Genomic DNA, 17,298 nt, shown 5'->3' on the forward strand with positions numbered 1-17,298 from the left:
TGACAACTTTGTAGGGCAGTACAATATCTCAGAGAGGAGGTCAGGTCTCCTGCTCCCCTGGTACATTCACTATAGCTGCCCAATTTCCCTGCTTTTTAAAGTTTGATAGAAATATCTGTTGGCTATAGGTATGTTCTTAAACCGAAGGGTTGGTGGGGTTTTTTGTCTGTTAGTGAATATTTTCCTTGGTTAGCAGTGTCAACTTTCCAGGACTGATAAACCAGCTATTCAGAACTCAGTTGGGTTCAGCATACACTTCACAATCTATCTGTAAAAGAGTAGACTGCATTTGTTTTATAGACTGAGTTCTCTTCTAATCAAATACGTGAAATTGCCTGTATAACAAGAAAAACCATCTAGTTAGCTACTTCTATTCAAACACTCAGATATTTGGTGAGGCTTATCTGTCTTCTCCATGACTTCATAGACACACTTGGAGCCCCAAGTATGCATGTGAGTAGACACTGAGAATGAGGGAGGAGGAGGAGCATGCGCACTAGTAGCTGCAGTAGGCAACGGGGAACAAAGGAAACTTTCTCATACTGAGTCAGACCATTGGTCCATCTAGCTCAGTATCATCCAAGTGACTGGCAGCAGCTCTTCAGGGTCTCAGACAGGGAGTCTCTCTCAGCCCTACCTGGAGATGCTGGGGATTGAACCTGGGACCTTCTGCATGCAAAGCAGATGCTCTAACTCTGAACTATGGCCCTTCCCCTAAAGGCAAGGAGCACTGAGACTAAGGGGTGTACTCTAAACGTGAGGACCTCCTGCAGATATTATCTTATCAGGAGGTCCATTCCACAAAACATAGTAGCAGACCTTTAGCATTGTGGCATCTACCCCTTGGAATTCCCTCCCCTTAAATATTAGACACGTGCTATCTCTGTTATCTTTTTGGCACCTTCCAAATACCTTTCTTTATCAACAAGTCTGTTAAGTAGAGACCTTATCTCAGTATGTGCCTGTGCTGGAATTGCTTTTTAGAATCACAGAATCATAGAGTTGGAAGGGGCCTTGTAGGCCATCGAGTCCAACCCCCTGCTCACAGCAGGAAATCCACAGCTAGAGCATCTCCCGCAGATAGCTGTCCAGCCTCTGCTTGAAGACATCCAGCGAAGGGGATCCCACCACCTCCCTAGGCAGTCGGTTCCATTGCCAAACCGCCCTTACTGTCAAGAAGTTCCTTCTAATGTCCAATCTGAATCTACACTCCTGCAACTTAAAACCATTAGACCTAGTCCTACCCTCTGGGGCAGCAGAGAACAAATCTGTACCCTCCTCTATGTGACAGCCCTTCGGGTACTTAAAGAGTGCAATCATGTCACCCCTCAGCCTTCTCTTCACCAGACTGAACATGCCAAGTTCCTTCAACCTTTCCTCATAAGACTTGTTCTCCATACCGGCTATCATCCTCGTCGCCCTCTTCTGAACCCGCTCTAACTGGTCTACATCTTTCTTAAAATGAGGCGCCCAGAACTGAATGCAGTATTCCAGATAAGGCCTGACTAATGCAGAATATAGTGGGACTATTACTTCCCTCGACCTGGAAACTATAGCTCTGTTTATGCAGCCCAAAACCGTGTTTGCCTTTTTTGCCACAGCATCACACTGCTGGGTCATGTTCAACTTGCGATCCACTACAATTCCAAGGTTCTTCTCACACACACTACTGCTAAGCTGGGTATTTCCCATCCTGTACCCGTGCATTTTGTTTTTGTGGCCTAAATGCAGAATCCTACCCAGTTTTCTAGTCTATCCAGGTCCCTTTGGGTTTTATTCCTGTCTTCCATTGTGTTAGCTATCCCTCCCAGTTTCGTATCATCCGCAAACTTCATAAGGCTTCCCTCCACCCCGTCATCTAAGTCATTGATAAAAATGTTGAAGAGTATCGGCCCCAGGACAGAACCCTGTGGCACTCCACTCGAAACCTCCTTCCAGTCCGAAGCAGAGCCACCGACGACCGCTCTTTGAGTACGGTTTTCCAACCAGTTGTGAATCCACCTGACAGTATTTCCATCTAGTCCGCATTTGACGAGTTTGCTAATCAAAAGGTCGTGGGGGACTTTGTCAAACACTTTGCTGAAATCTAGATAGACGACATCTACAGCATTTCCACCATCTACTAAGCTAGTGACCCGATCAAAAAAAGAGATGAGTTTAGTTTGACAGGATTTTTTCTTGACAAACCCATGCTGGCTCCTTCTAATCACAGCATTGTCATCTAGATAGTTGCCAATGGACTCTTTTATTATCTGTTCTAATATCTTTCCGGGAATTGAAGTCAGACTGACCGGCCTGTAATTCCCCGGATCTTCTTTTTTACCCTTTTTAAAGAGTGGGACGACGTTTGCCCATCTCCAATCCTCCGGCACCTCTCCCATTCTCCATGATTTCTCAAAGATGATGGCAAGAGGTTCCGAGAGTACATCCGCAAGTTCCTTCAATACTCTGGGATGCAGTTCATCATTAAGATGTTTTTAAACTTTTTTTAAAAAAGAGATGTTTTTAAGATGCATTTAGTGTTTTGTCCCTTGTTTACCACCATGGGCTACTTCTGGGAAGAAGGGCGGAATAATAATAATAATAATAATAATAGGGTGAGGGAGAGATGGTAAATTCCCAAAACAGCATAATTGACCTTGGGCTGGAGAGGGGGCTGTTTATGTTTATAGTTTATTTTCATTTATCTATCTGGTGGAGGGTGGGTGAGGAATTTTTCTTTCTTTTGTCCTTTTTTGCTTTAGCAGCCAAGAACTGTTATTATAGTCTATCATGTGCCTGGGAGAGCGAATTCTGGACTCCGAGGCGGGTCCAATTTCAGTGGTCTCAAGTGGGGGGACATATAGCATTGGATCAAGGGTGAGCCAGCTGAAGGAACTTGATCCAGACAGCTGAAGTCTGGACTATGGCACAAACAGTTACAGCCTGTGCCCTGTTCCGACCCTTTGTCTAGCCAAATGTTTGGTGGGGACTGTCCCAGCTTGCCCTCAGATCTCCAGGTGCTGTTTGTGAATGCCAGGTCAGTCCATAATAAAATCTCTCTCATCCACATTTTAATTGATGCTGACCTGGCATGTATAACTGAGACCTGGGTGGGAGTACAAGCTGGGGTTAGCCTCTCCCAGTTGTGCCCCCCTGGTACTTGGCTCAGCACCAGGGAGGCTTGAGGACCAGGCAGAGGGGATTGCTGTGGTCTACAGGAATACCATCTTGCTCTCCAGGCTCCCTGTTCATCTGAGTGCCAATTTGGAGTGCTTGTTCCTTGTGTTAGGCCAGTGGGACAGACTGAAGATTCTGTTGGTGCACCACCCACCCCGCTGCTCAACAGTCTCCCTACCTGAGCTGATGGACGTGATCTCAGACATGTTGTTGAGGATCTCAGAACTGTTAGTCTTGGGATATATCAACATTCATGCTGAGTCTGCTCTGTCTGGGGCTCTCACAATATATATATATATATATATATATAAGACAGTTTAGAAAGCGACAAACAGAACTTCACTCAAGCTGGAATCCGTTGCTCACTGCTCTTTGACACCTCAGTATGATGGAGGAGGTTTTCTCTGGACAGTATGGAGGCTCGGTGGATGTTGCAATTCATAATATGTGGAGAATATCCTCTTTGAAGAAGGTGTTCTTTAAGTTCACTGATCCTTCTCTGGTGTTTATCTTCAGTGTTGCAAATAAGTTTGATTCTCAGAGCTAAGCTATACACAATGTTCTTCTTTATATGCCTAGGATGGCAGGATTTATTTATTTATTTTATTATTTATTTTATTATTTATTTTATTAAGCTTATATACCGCCCGACTAGCAACAGCTCTCTGGGCAGTGAACATTAAAAATACAATAAAAATAACACAATACAGTATATCACAATACAAAACTGTACAAAAAACTGTACAGTCTAAAATCAAAATATAATAATTTAGAATTAACAGGAATTAAAATGCCTCAGAGAAGAGAAAGGTTTTAACCTGGCGCCGAAAAGATGATAGTGTCGGCGCCAGGCGCACCTCCTCGGGGAGACCATTCCATAGTTCGGGGGCCACCACTGAGAAGGCCCTAGATCTTGTCACCACTCTCCGGGCTTCCCTATGAGTCGGAACCCGGAGGAGGGCCTTCGTAGTAGACCGTAGTGTACGGGCCGGTTCATATCGGGAGAGGCGTTCCGACAGATATCGTGGTCCCGCACCGTATAAGGCTTTATAGGTAAGTACCAACACTTTGAATCTGGCCCGGAAGCATATTGGAAGCCAGTGCAAACGGGCTAGCACAGGTGTTATATGCTCAGACCGCTTAGTTCTTGTTAGCAGTCTGGCTGCCGCATTTTGCACTAGCTGTAGCTTCCGAATCGTCTTCAAAGGTAGCCCTACGTAAAGCGCATTGCAGTAGTCCAGATGCGAGGTTACCATAGCATGTACCACTGATGAGAGGTCCTCCTTACTCAGATAGGGATGTAGCTGGGCTACCAACCGAAGTTGGTAGAACGCATTCTGGGCCACCGAGGCTACATGAGCCTCAAGTGTGAGGGAAGAGTCTAAGATGACTCCCAGACTACGCACCTGTTCCTTTAGGGGGAGTGTAACCCCATCCAGGACAGGGTATATATCCACCATCCGATCAGAGAAACCATCCACCAACAGCATCTCAGTCTTGTCAGGATTGAGTCTCAGTTTGTTAGTTCTCATCCAGTCCATTGTCGCAGCCAGGCAACGGTTCAGCACGTCGACTGCCTCACCTGATGTAAAGGAGAAGTAGAGCTGCGTGTCATCAGCATACTGATGACAACGCACTCCAAAACTCCAAAACTCCTGATGACCACCACCAGCGGCTTCATATAAATGTTAAAAAGCATGGGAGACAGAACCGAACCCTGCGGGACCCCACATTGGAGAACCCACGGTGTCGAGCAATGTTCCCCAAGCACTATCTTCTGTTGACAACCCGCTAAGTAGGAGCGGAACCACTGCCAAGCAGTGCCTCCAACTCCCAACTCCGCAAGCCTCTCCAGAAGGATACCATGGTCGATGGTATCAAAAGCCGCTGAGAGGTCAAGGAGAATCAACAGAGTTACACTCCCTCTGTCTCTCTCCCGACATAGGTCATCAAACAGGGCGACCAAGGCAGTCTCAGTGCCAAAACCAGGCCTGAACCCCAATTGAAATGGATCTAGATAATCGGTTTCATCCAATAGCGCCTGGAGCTGTTCAGCAACCACACGTTCCAGGATCTTGCCCAGGAACAGAACATTGGCTACTGGTCTGTAGCTGCTGAAATCCTCTGGGTCCAAGGAAGGTTTTTTCAGGAGTGGTCTCACTGCCGCCTCTTTCAGACAGCCAGGGACCACTCCCTCTCGTAAAGAGGCATTAATCACTTCCTTGGCCCAGCCAACTGTTCCTTCCTTGCTAGTTTTAATTAGCCAAGAGGGGCAAGGATCCAGTACCGAAGTGGTCGCACGAACCTGTCCAAGCACCTTGTCCATGTCCTCGAACTGAACCAACTGAAACTCATCCAACAAAACATGACAAGACTGTGCTCCGCACACCTCAGTAGGATTAACTGCTATTAAATAGGAGTCTAAGTCCCGGCGAATGCATGAGATCTTATGCTGGAAGAGTTCAGCAAATTTATTACATCGAGCTACCGATGTATCTGCCGTATCTTGTAGGCCTGGATGGAGTAGGCCACGAACCACTTTCAAAAGCTCCCGTGGGCGTGAGAGAGATGACTGAATAGAGGCGGTGAAATGTTGTTTTTTTGCCACCCTCACCGCTCCTACATAGAGCTTAGTAGAAGCACGAACCAGCTCATAATTGCATTCGTCGGGAGTTCGTCTCCATCTCCGCTCAAGCCGCCTCCTGTCTTGTTTCATCGCTCTCAGCTCCGGAGTATACCAAGGAGCTGTATGAGCTCTACAGAGGAGAGGGCGCGCAGGAGCGATCGTGTCAACAGCCCGGGTCATCTCTGTATTCTACAGATCGGCCAGGGCTTCGACAGGAGCTCCAGTCTTATCAGCCGGAAAAACCCCCAGAGCCTTTTGAAAACCTTCAGAATTCATTAGTCTCCGGAGGCGGACCAATTTAATAGGTCCCCCACCCTTGCAGAGGGAAAAGGCTACTGAAAGTCTAAACTTCAGCAAGCAATGATCTGTCCATGACAACGGGAGAGATGTAAAACTCCCCACATCCAGATCACTATCCCCATGTCTGGTAGCAAAGACCAGGTCAAGAGTATGCCCCGATGTATGTGTTGGGCCACTAACATATTGAGACAGCCCCATGGTTGTCATGGCGGCCATGAAGTCCTGAGCTGCCCCAGACAAAGTAGCCTCAGCATGAATGTTGAGATCTCCCAGTACTAATAGTCTGGGGGATCTCAACAGTACCTCCGAGACCACTTCCGTCAGCTCAGTTAGGGAAGCCATTGGGCAGCAAGGTGGGCGGTACACCAAAAGGATTCCCAGTCTGTCCCTCTGGCCCAGCACAAGGTGCAAACACTCCAGACCAGTGATTGCATGGACATGGTGCTTGGTGAGTGAGATGGAACTCTTATAGACCACAGCAACCCCACCTCCCCAACCCTCAGATCTACCATGATGCTGAACCAGATACCCCGGTGGGCAGAGCTGGGAGAGACTAACTCCTCCCTGTTTGCCCACCCAGGTCTCGGTTATACATGCCAGATCGGCCATCTCGTCCACAATCAAATCATGGACGAGGGAGGTTTTATTATGTACCGATCTGGCATTAAAGAGCAGCAACTGGAGATCTGAGAGTTGGCTGATAGGACAACCAACAACCCTGTGGGTATGAGAAGGACCAGAACGCGGCACAGCCACTACATGTCTGGGCCGCGTTCTCCTTACCTGGCACGTCCCTCTCATATCACCATACCTCCCTCTACCCGTCACCACGGCAATTGGGGCCCCCTCAGGTCTCCCCTCTTGATGATAAAATCTCTTCCCGAGGCACATGATAAACTATAAATACAAAAAACTCATATACATAAAAATACACATTCACTCACAACATACACTCATATAACACCCATTCATCCACTTCAAACCCACACAGAAGACACAGTCCCGTATTCTGTGTGCCCAAACACTAGCTCTAAGACCGTTCTTCTTCCCACGTAAAACGCCACCTGGGGCCTGGTCCTGCAAGGTGCCCACGTGCAGAGCAGGAGCCCAAGAAGGAGAGAGCAGAGATGTTGGCCAAGCAGCAGCAGCAGCAGCAAAGCAGGCAGATGGCTCTCCCTCCCTGGGCGGTGATGGTCCTCTTCCCTTGCAGGCACTGGATCTCCCCAGTTTAAATAGGTGTGGGCATCAGTGGGTTTGCTGTAGAGATCAGTGGCTATTTTGTTGTTTTCAATGGTAAGAAGGACATCCAGAAAAGGAATGTGCGGATTGTCATTTGTACTATTAAATGTAAACTTAATAGAGGGATGGATAGAGTTGATGTAATTTTTAAATTGTTCCAAACTCTCTTTACCAACGGATTCCATTTGTGGTAGATTTGTGGTAGATTTCCATTTGTGGTAGATTTCCATCCAGCATCTCCTAACTATCACCGAGCAATCAAGGAGAGCTACCCATTGCTGGCAAACTCTGAACATCTTACCAGAGCCATCAGCAGGCCTCCTGTTATAGCATTTCACCAACCTCCTAATTTGCGCAGACTGTTGGTGAGAGCTGTGCTTAAGCCACCTATCACCAATCCGGGGTCTCATCCTTGTCACTCCAAACGCTGTATCACCTGTGTGTACCTCAGGGAGACAGCCACTTTTACAAGCACTAGGACAGGCAGGACATATTACATCAAACAGAACATCACCTGCAGGTCCTGCAATATAGTTTACATCATCGAGTGCAAAAGACCAGGATGTCATATCCAATACGTAGGAAAGACGACAACTGACCTACGCATGTGCTTCAGGAACCACAAGCCAGCAATTTTGACAAAAAAAGTGGAGCAACCAGTTGCAAAGCATTTTAACATCGAGGGTCACAGCCTGTTGGACTTTTCCATTACAGCGATAGAGATGCCAGCAGATCCAGCAGCATTGACCAAAAGGGAGAACTTTTGGATTTACTCTCTGGACACATTGGCACCACATGGCCTAAACCTGGAGGACGGTACCACCACTACTGAGCTTCTGCAAATGAAGCCCCTCTGAGCATTCCATCCTCAAAGCTCTATAACTGTCACCTTGGTAACAGCATTTGTATGTTGGCAGCTGATGAAGGTGAAAGCTGAAACGTTTTGTTAATATAATAAAAACCTCTGTTTGGTTAATCACAATTACTTTTATATATATATATAAATTATATATAATATAAATATATAAATATATATTGTGAGAGCCAGTGTGGCATAGTGGTTAAGATATTGGACTACGACCTGGGATACCTTTTCTCCCACGCATTTGATAAATTGAGATGATGTTTTGTTTTTAATATGCTGCCAAACCTTCCTATGGCTGTGTGGGGGTGGTATTGCTATTGTTTTGTTGTTGTTTATTGTTACATTTTTGTAGTGTGTTTTATTTGTTTTGTTTTAACATTGTGTAAGTCACTTGGGGACCTTTGGGTATCAAGCGACAAATAAATCTAAATAATAATAATAATATCTAATTAATGATGATGATGTACATCGATGAAGCTGAATGTTGGAAGATTCAGTATAGATAAAAGAAAGTACTTCACACAGCACACAGTTAAACTATGGAATTCACAAGAAGCAGTAGACAAATTCATGGACGATAAGGCTATCTATGGCTACTAGCCATGATGGCTATGCTCTGTCTCCGTAGTCAGAGGCAGTATGGTTTCAAATACCAGCTGCTGAAAACTGCAGGAGAGGAGAGTGCTCTTGCACCCAGGTCCTGCTTGCCAGCTTCTCATGGGCAACTGGTTGGCTACTGTGAGAACAGGATGCTGGACTGGATGGGCCATTGGCCTGATCCAGCAGGATCTTCTTCTGTTCTTATGTGAGCAATGGAGGATCTTATGAACTTAAAATATGTTTACTAAATTAAAGTCATTGTGTGAACACTGTTTAGCAGTTTGATGTCAGTTTACCAGACTGATTATCATCACTGACTGACCATTCTAGCAGTGCTTGAATTATGGGAGAAAAGGTACAAGGTTCCTTCATGAAACCCACAAACTTCATTCCTTGACCTCCCCCCCCCTTTTTTAGCCAAACTATGCACCCTATCTTTTTAAAAACAATAACTGAGATGGCTGTTGCAAAAGACAACATACCCAGAGTCTCTTTACCTCTACACACAAACACACAAATTGGATATTGAATTTTGCAACACCAGCATGATGTTCTTATAGATATTTCAAAGAAAGAAAAGTAGTAAAAGCATTTCAGCTGACGCCATCCTGGCATCAGAGCTTTCCTCCCTTCCACAAACTCCCACAGCCTCAAGGTCTTGCTTTCTTTCTTCTCTTTCCAACAACCCTCTCCTTCACTTACCAGTAGATGCTACCTATCTCCCACACACAATCCAGCCAGCCCTGTTAGCTGGGCCACTGCATCTCCTTCTCTCATCCTTAACGTTCTGATTAATTGCTCTGGTGGAGAGAAGCACACAGTGTAATGTGCGTAGGAACTCAAGTGAATTAGAAATAGTTGTATGCGGGAATCAGTTGGGGGTGCGACCAGCAGGAAAATGAGAGAAGAGCTCTCTGTCTGGGTGAGAGCAATACAGCTCTTGGTTCTGCAGTAACACACTGTTAAGTAAAGTTTGTTCCTTCTAACCAGTATTTGTAGTTCATTTCAAATCTTGTAAATATTACACACAGCACTGAAATCATTTTATAACCTGTCCCCATTCTTGGCATAAGCGTGTGGCTTTTCCCAGACAAATGTCATTTAAAGGGTGAATGTTCAGGGTGATTCCGCTCACTGCTCTTACCAGTACATTTCCAGGAGAAATGCTGTAGCAAAGAATGGCATGTTGCCATCCCATCTGACTCTACATGGAAGTTGCATGTGCAAACGGGATAATGCACTGCACAAGTAGATCCTAGTAGTTGTTTTGAAATGTAGCTTATCTGTTGTTTTTCCTGTTGAGGCAGCAGGGGCATTTCAAAAAGTTTCTAAAAAGTCCCTGCTGAGAAGAAGGTAAGATAAGTAAGATAAGACATCTAGACTTAGTTGTATATAGTGTGTGTTTTTTTTCAACCAATATTTATTTCCATTGCCTTTAACAACAATGTGGGTGAGTGTATGACAAACAGAGTGGAAAAACAGCATAGGGAAATTGTAAGGCAAGTTAGCAGTTTTATCGCCCGATGCTATGCATCCTGACTTGAAAGCAAATCCCTCTGGGTTCAGCGGGACTTATTCCTAAGTACATATACATCGGATTGAAACTTCAGCATTCCATTCATTCCATTTAAGTGTATACTTAACACTGAAAATAAAATCAATGGGCCTTGAAAGTAGTTAATTTAAGCTGAATGAATCACTATCTAATTCTGAATCCTGTTGGGTGTAGTGGGGAGAGAAATGCACCAGACCATTGAGGCTGCAATCCAGAGCCAGCCCCAGGCATGCCGGGGCACCAGCCTGCCCTGGTCCCTGGTGCATGCACACACTTGCCCCACCTACCTACCTACCTACCAGGCGGCTAGAGGAGCGGGAGGTCAGGCAGGCAGGCAGGTGAGGGGGGTAAGCAGGCGGGTGAATGAGCAGGGTGGGGTGGCAGGCGGGCAGGCGGGCAAGAGGGCAGGATGGTGGGCAGGCAGGAGGGCAAGCGAGCAGGACGGCGGGTGAGCGAGCAAGCAGGCAGGAGGAGGGCAAGCGAGGGAACAAGCAGGCAGGCAGGCAGGCACGAGCAGCTCCCTCTCTGCGATCCATGGCAGGGAACCTGCCATAACTCCCCCACCATAACAAGGGGCCCTTCAGGGGCCCCTCTGGGCTGGAGGCCCCTCAGTCAGGGCCCCACCTGGCCACCCTTTGGAGCTGGCCCTGCTGCAATCCTATGCCCACTTACCTTGGAATAAGTCCCATTGAACTCAGTCAGATTCACTTCTGAGTACACATGTGTAAGTGGCACTGTTAAACTATTTTCATTTTGCTTTTAGGATTGCAACATGGAACAGCTACCTTGAGCCATTTACATTTTATTAATATACAAAGGGCAGCTTTAATCGCAATGACAATAGTAGCATCAACAATAACTACATGAGGTTAGCAGTGCATCAAAGCTAGCATTCAGATGTCACTAATTATATTGTGTAAACAAAAACATGTATTAAAAGTTGTGTGTGGAAGTTCCTGACTTTCAATTCTCACCAGTTCAAATAAGTGTTATTTTGCAGATCATGACATATAAATTCACACCCTTTGAGCACAATCCAGCCACGCACTTTAATGTGACATTGATTTCAATGGGAAAGTTTAATGCTCAAATCTGTCCTATTGAAATCAATGGGATTTTAAAATGTTTCGCTTTGGTTGAGTTGTTACCACCATCCTGTCTTTGTGATTTTCGCAGGCAGGTCGGTTGGATATTGTAGGAAACAGAATTCAGGACTAGATAGACTTATGTACATCTGAAAATGGAAATGGACTGCCTTCAAGTCAATCCTGACTTATGGTGACCCCATGCATAGGGTTTTCGTGGTAAGCAGTATTCAGAGGTGGTTTACCAGTGCCTTCCTCTGAGGCTGAGAGGCAGTGACTGGCCCAAGGTCACCCAGTGAGCTTCATAGCTGTGTGGGGATTTGAACCATTGTCTCCCAGGTCGTAGTCCAACACTCTAACCACTACGCCATGCTGGCTGTCTATTAAATTCAGATGACAGAGCAGGGTTGACACCAGAAAACCAGGAGATCAGGAAGAAAAAGGGATATCTGAGAAGAACTGAAACAGCTGAAAGGCATGGAAGGACACTGTTAGAGAGGATGGTGCACTCCTCTGGGTGAGGGAAACTATACTTTTCTAATATGTTATGCTTCCACTTTTATTTATTTATTTTATTACATTTATATCCCACTTTTCTTTCACCATAGAACCCAAGGTGGCATACATGTGGTTTCCAGGAGGTCTCCCATCCAGGTATTGACCAGATCCAGACCTACTTAGCTTCAGCAAGGTGGTAGCCTCATGTGCCCTCAGATCAGGCAGAGTATACATCATGCAATGCCTGTCTTGTAAAAAGAATGCATTTTATTACTGGTCTTCAACTGGTGGATCATGTCCCCAAAGTCAGTCAAAACTAGCTACATCAGCTCCCTTTTCTTGTTTATTTACATTTTTTAGAGAAATGGGAAGACAAAGAAAGAAGGAAACAGCCAAGAGAGAAAGAGTGGAACAGCAGAACATATGTTTTTAAAAAGTTAAAAGTGGGTCCCATTCTTGCAGATTGGAGTTAAAAATTGTGGTTAAATGAGTCTCAGGTCTGAAACAATTGAGAACACCTGCATCATATTGACAAAATAAGATTAGTTTCTGGATGTTCAGGAGTCAGAGTGACTCCCAAGGAAAATGACAGAAACCACACTGCTGGGACATTGTAAGACTATTTTTTCAATTGCACCAGCTGCTCTGCTAAATCTGCTCCTATGGAATACCTTGGGAGTTAAGGACTGAGTTTCAGTGGGACCTGAGTTAAGTCAATGCTAACGCTTTTGAAAAGCACACATTAAAACAGAATATTGGTTATAAAAATCAATGATTAATCAGACAATAATTCTTGAATATTTTTCATATTCATATATGAATATTTCATATGGGGGGGGGAGCTCCCAGATCTGAAAAAATTGAGGGCTACTATATTGTTTTATTGACTAAATTAAGTTACTCCCTGGATGTTAATTAAGGTATTTATTTGAACCAGCATATTTATACATCTCTATCAATGCCATAAAAGAATCTATGCAGGACAATCAGCAATCTTGGCATGATGAATGGGGACGACTTAAAGCAGGACCAAGGCCAGCCCAAGGTATTTTGATGCCTGAAGCAAAGGATAAGAGGTATGTTCTGTGTATGTTCCACATATAGAACCTGTTCCGTCTCGCAGCTGAATCTTACTTTAATACTCGTAATGGAACAGAATCCTCCTGAAGGCAGCAGTCCAGCTTAAGGGGTACAAGGAAGGCACCACTCAGTCTTCCAACACCTCACTGCCACTCTTCATACCTTGCATCTGCCACCAGAGGAAGCTGCCTCACTTTGCCTTTATAGCAGGACCGGCTCTGAGTGAAAAGTATTTTGTCCTTATAGTACGCAAAGAGGTTTCATGGCAGCTGGCCATGTCAGTGAAGCTAGATTTGGATTCAGTGCCAGGACCTGAAAAGGGAAAGGTTTTTTCAGAAATGTCAGAGCTTGGAAAAGTTACTTTTTTGAACTACAACTCCCATTAGCCCCAGCCAGCATGGCCACTGGATTGAGCTGATGGGAGTTGTAGTTCAAAAAAGTAACTTTTCCAAGCTCTGGTGCTGAACCCCTGACTACCTCTGGTCTGACACTTTTACAAGATTTAGGACATGAGGCACTGATCTCATGGAAAGTCTGGCTTGGCTGATGGGTTCTGTGACTTTTTGAAACCATCAGACCCAACAATCTCTCAGCAGCTTCCTGATGCTGTTCTTTATCACATCTTCAGTTAGTGGTTTCAAGCCACATTAATCATCACAGCTACCTATAAAGTCACTGAGTCAGCAGTCACTATCACAAGTGTCCTACATCAAAAAAGTGGTGCAGGTTTAAGGGACCTTTATCCCCATGCTGTTTCAACCATATCTAAATCAGAATCTACATGCCTCTGGAGAAGGCTTGCATATAAGTTTGTTTTACTGCAAAGCCACATGCAGGAGTCTGTCTCAAAACATTTATCTTTGTGCAAATATTGTGTCTATTTGTTGCATGAGTCTGAAGTGATTAATCTTACAGAGCATATATGAAAGGGTAATGTTGGAAAAAGAAAGAAAGGGTCATCATGCAGCCCCCCAACTTGGGTTTGCTACTAAGTGTACACTAGGCAGCTTAATCCCAGCTCCTTGGTTAATGTATCTGTTTCTAACAGTGAATTATTACAATTTATAGATATAAAGTAGGGCCCTACTTATACGGCGGGTTAGGGACCAGGCCCCCGCCGTAAAGCGGAAATCACCGTAAAGCGGAACCCATTGACTATAATGGGTTGCATAGCGCAAAAATGCCACAAAATGCCACAAAAGTGCAAAATCAGCTTTAAAACGGGGAATTTCCCCTAATTGAAAGCCGCCGCATCAGCGGAACGCCAGAAAATGGAACGCTGTAAAGCGGGGCCCTACTGTACACATGTTTAAAAATGCAATATGTGAATAGGACTTAATCTTCCATTTGAGAACAGACTTCAGGCCAAAGTAGACATTACACTCACATGCATGCAATGAAAAGCAGCTTTTCTCCCATCAGGCAAAAAGCATCTAGGGGCAGCAAGTTCTGAGCAGAAAACAGAGAGTGTTAGGCATACACATATATACACACACATCCCTTTTATTCTGCTATTGATCACAACTTCCTGATGCAGCTTTTTATTTGATATAACTAAACTTTAGGGGAATATTACACTCATCTGTGTGTAATAGCATTGCCAGCTCTCCAGATTTTACCTGGTGACTCCAAGTTTTGGGGGTCCTCCCTGAGTCTCCAGGGCATTCACCCCAATTACTGGGCAGGTGAGAGGTCACAGGGCCACATGAGAGGCCATGGAGGCGGCAGCAGCAGCAGCAAGCAAGTTCAGGCTTTCCCAAAGGTTGAGCGGGAGGGAGGCCTGTAAGCACCCAATGCCAACAAAAGAAGATGGAGGGTAGGAAAGTGCCTGTGGGAGTGACATCACTAGGGCCACACTCTGCAATGTTCCTAGGACCCTGCATTGTCACATCACCAAGGGCCACCCCTGAAATCTCAGGGTTTCAGATGCTTCTGACCTGGCAGCCCTAGCAGTATAATGTTGATTTTGGCTCTCCATGCTAAAATTAATAAGTGGTTCATACAATTTTTTACCCAGTGCTCAGTATAGGGCAGCTTCCAGTATTCCTGTTTTCCTGTGAAGGATAGTACGGACAGAGGATTAACTCAGCCCACTCCATGAATGGGTGTGGGTGTGAATGTGTGGGTGTATGAATGAGACCAGGCCCTGCTCACTGCATGCAGTCTCTGACCACTTAATCACTGCCCATGTGGCCACTGGGGGCAAAAAAGTTCCCCATTCTAGCCTACACTCTCAAGGGAACACTCCAGCATGTAAGTGGAAGCACACCATGTGTCCCAGGAAATCTCATTGCTGATTCACAAAGGCATGCACATCATTTGATGTCTTATCAGTTGTTGATGTATCACTCAGCAACTTTCAGGTGAACGTGTCAACTGCCTCCATTGACATATATTGCATTTGATGTGGGTGTGTGATGAGAAATGATGTTTAAGGCACATAAACCTCATATGTAACTGCATGCTACTGTATCATTTCCTCTGCGACAGCCTCACATTCTCAGTATGAAGCCTGTCATGCAGAAGACTAGTCTAGTCCATATGAGTGAATCATCAGGAGATCATGTATCCTGTGCATGTGTACTAAATCAGCATATCCTACCCCCTAAATAAGAGCTAGATAGCCAGATAACCTTAGTTTAGGGGTGGAGAATTGGGGTTGTATTCAACTAAGAGTACACCCATTGAAATTAATGTCTATTAACTCATTGGGTCTACTCTGAACTGAACTAGCATTGAATACCCCCCTTGGATACAGCTGGCAGGCCAAATCCTTATCTCATCTATCCCCTGTGATCCAAATTTGACAGGTGGGCAGGACCACCCACCTGTCAATCACCTGACATCACACTGTCATCTATGATGTCAGATGACTGGCAGATGGATGTGACTTGGCCAAAATGGCCTGGCAGGCCAAATGGGGATGCCTGTCAGACCAAATTAGGTCCATGGGCTGGAGGTTCCCAACCCCTGCCTTAGTGAAACCAGAGCATGGAAGATTACTTTTAAAAAGTAATAAATTACAGTTAGAGTTACATGGCCCCCAAAAAGTAGTAATTACCGTTACAATTGCAATTGCTATGAAAGTAACTGATTACTTTACATTTACTCAAAAGTAATTGCTACAATTACATTTTAGTTACTTTTTTTAAAAAAAATTGCCTACAAGGTGCTGGCCTTGGCTGCTGCACATCTGAGTAGCCTAAAACAACATTAAAAATAAGCACACACACACAGAGGGTAGTATAATATTTTTTTTTATCCATAAAGTTAACAGAATGGCATAACAGAATCTCACATCCCCTCACCCCACCCCCAGCAATGATGATACCCCAACACACATATTTTTGTATATATATATTGCCTCCAGCTCTTTCCTCCTTCCACTCCTGTCAATTTTTAAACAATTGTTTTCTTCACCCCGTCTCGCTCTCCACCTCCTCCCTCGTCGCCTCCTAAGCACCCATAGAGCATGAAGGAAGAACAATGCTGCACAGAAGCCCAATTTGAAGCACAAGATTTTTATTCACAAATCAGAGGAGCAGAAGACTTCCCCTGCTCCCCCCAAGTAATGCGCAAAAGTAATGCTAGAAACATTACAATTACTCCTCAAAAGTAATGAAGCTACTACTCATTCTATTACCTGCAAAATGTAATGAACTTACCCACTCGTTACTCAAAAAAGTAATAAATTACAAGTAATTCATTACTTGTAACTAGTTACTTCCAAGCTCTGAGTGATAACTATGTTTCATTATTAAAAAATATCTGACATTCTACATCAGTGAAGACAAAAGTAAACCGACAGTACCATTGCCATTCCCTCTTGCATTTTAATGTTCAGGGATTTAAAAAATGTAAGGCAGATTATCTGTATGGCTAAAGCATATAATCAGTTCCATAGTTTAACTAACCTTATCAACATTAACATAAGCATCAATGTAGGGCAACTTGCAGTTTGAGTAGATTGTTTTTTCTGGTGGGAGAGGGGAAGGAAGCTCCTCATGACTGCTCCTTCTCTTGCTGATGGATGGGATCAAGCTGGTCATCTTCTTCTTGCTGTGATGTTCTTCCCAGGAAGCACACAGCCTCCCTATGGTCCTCTGTTTTCTGGTGGATGGCAAATGCCAGAGTGTGCTTTCCTTCAGCTCTGCAATCCAAGGGCAACAGCATGCATTTTAACACACAACTGATACCTCCAAAAGCAATACTCACTATTATTTTACATCTGGGAAAAGGCAGGATGATACAGGGCAGGCCGCTGGAAATATCTGCTCTCTCTTTGGAGACC

This window comes from Rhineura floridana, chromosome 5 (genome assembly GCF_030035675.1).
Source record: "Rhineura floridana isolate rRhiFlo1 chromosome 5, rRhiFlo1.hap2, whole genome shotgun sequence".
Taxonomy (NCBI): Eukaryota; Metazoa; Chordata; class Lepidosauria; order Squamata; family Rhineuridae; genus Rhineura; species Rhineura floridana.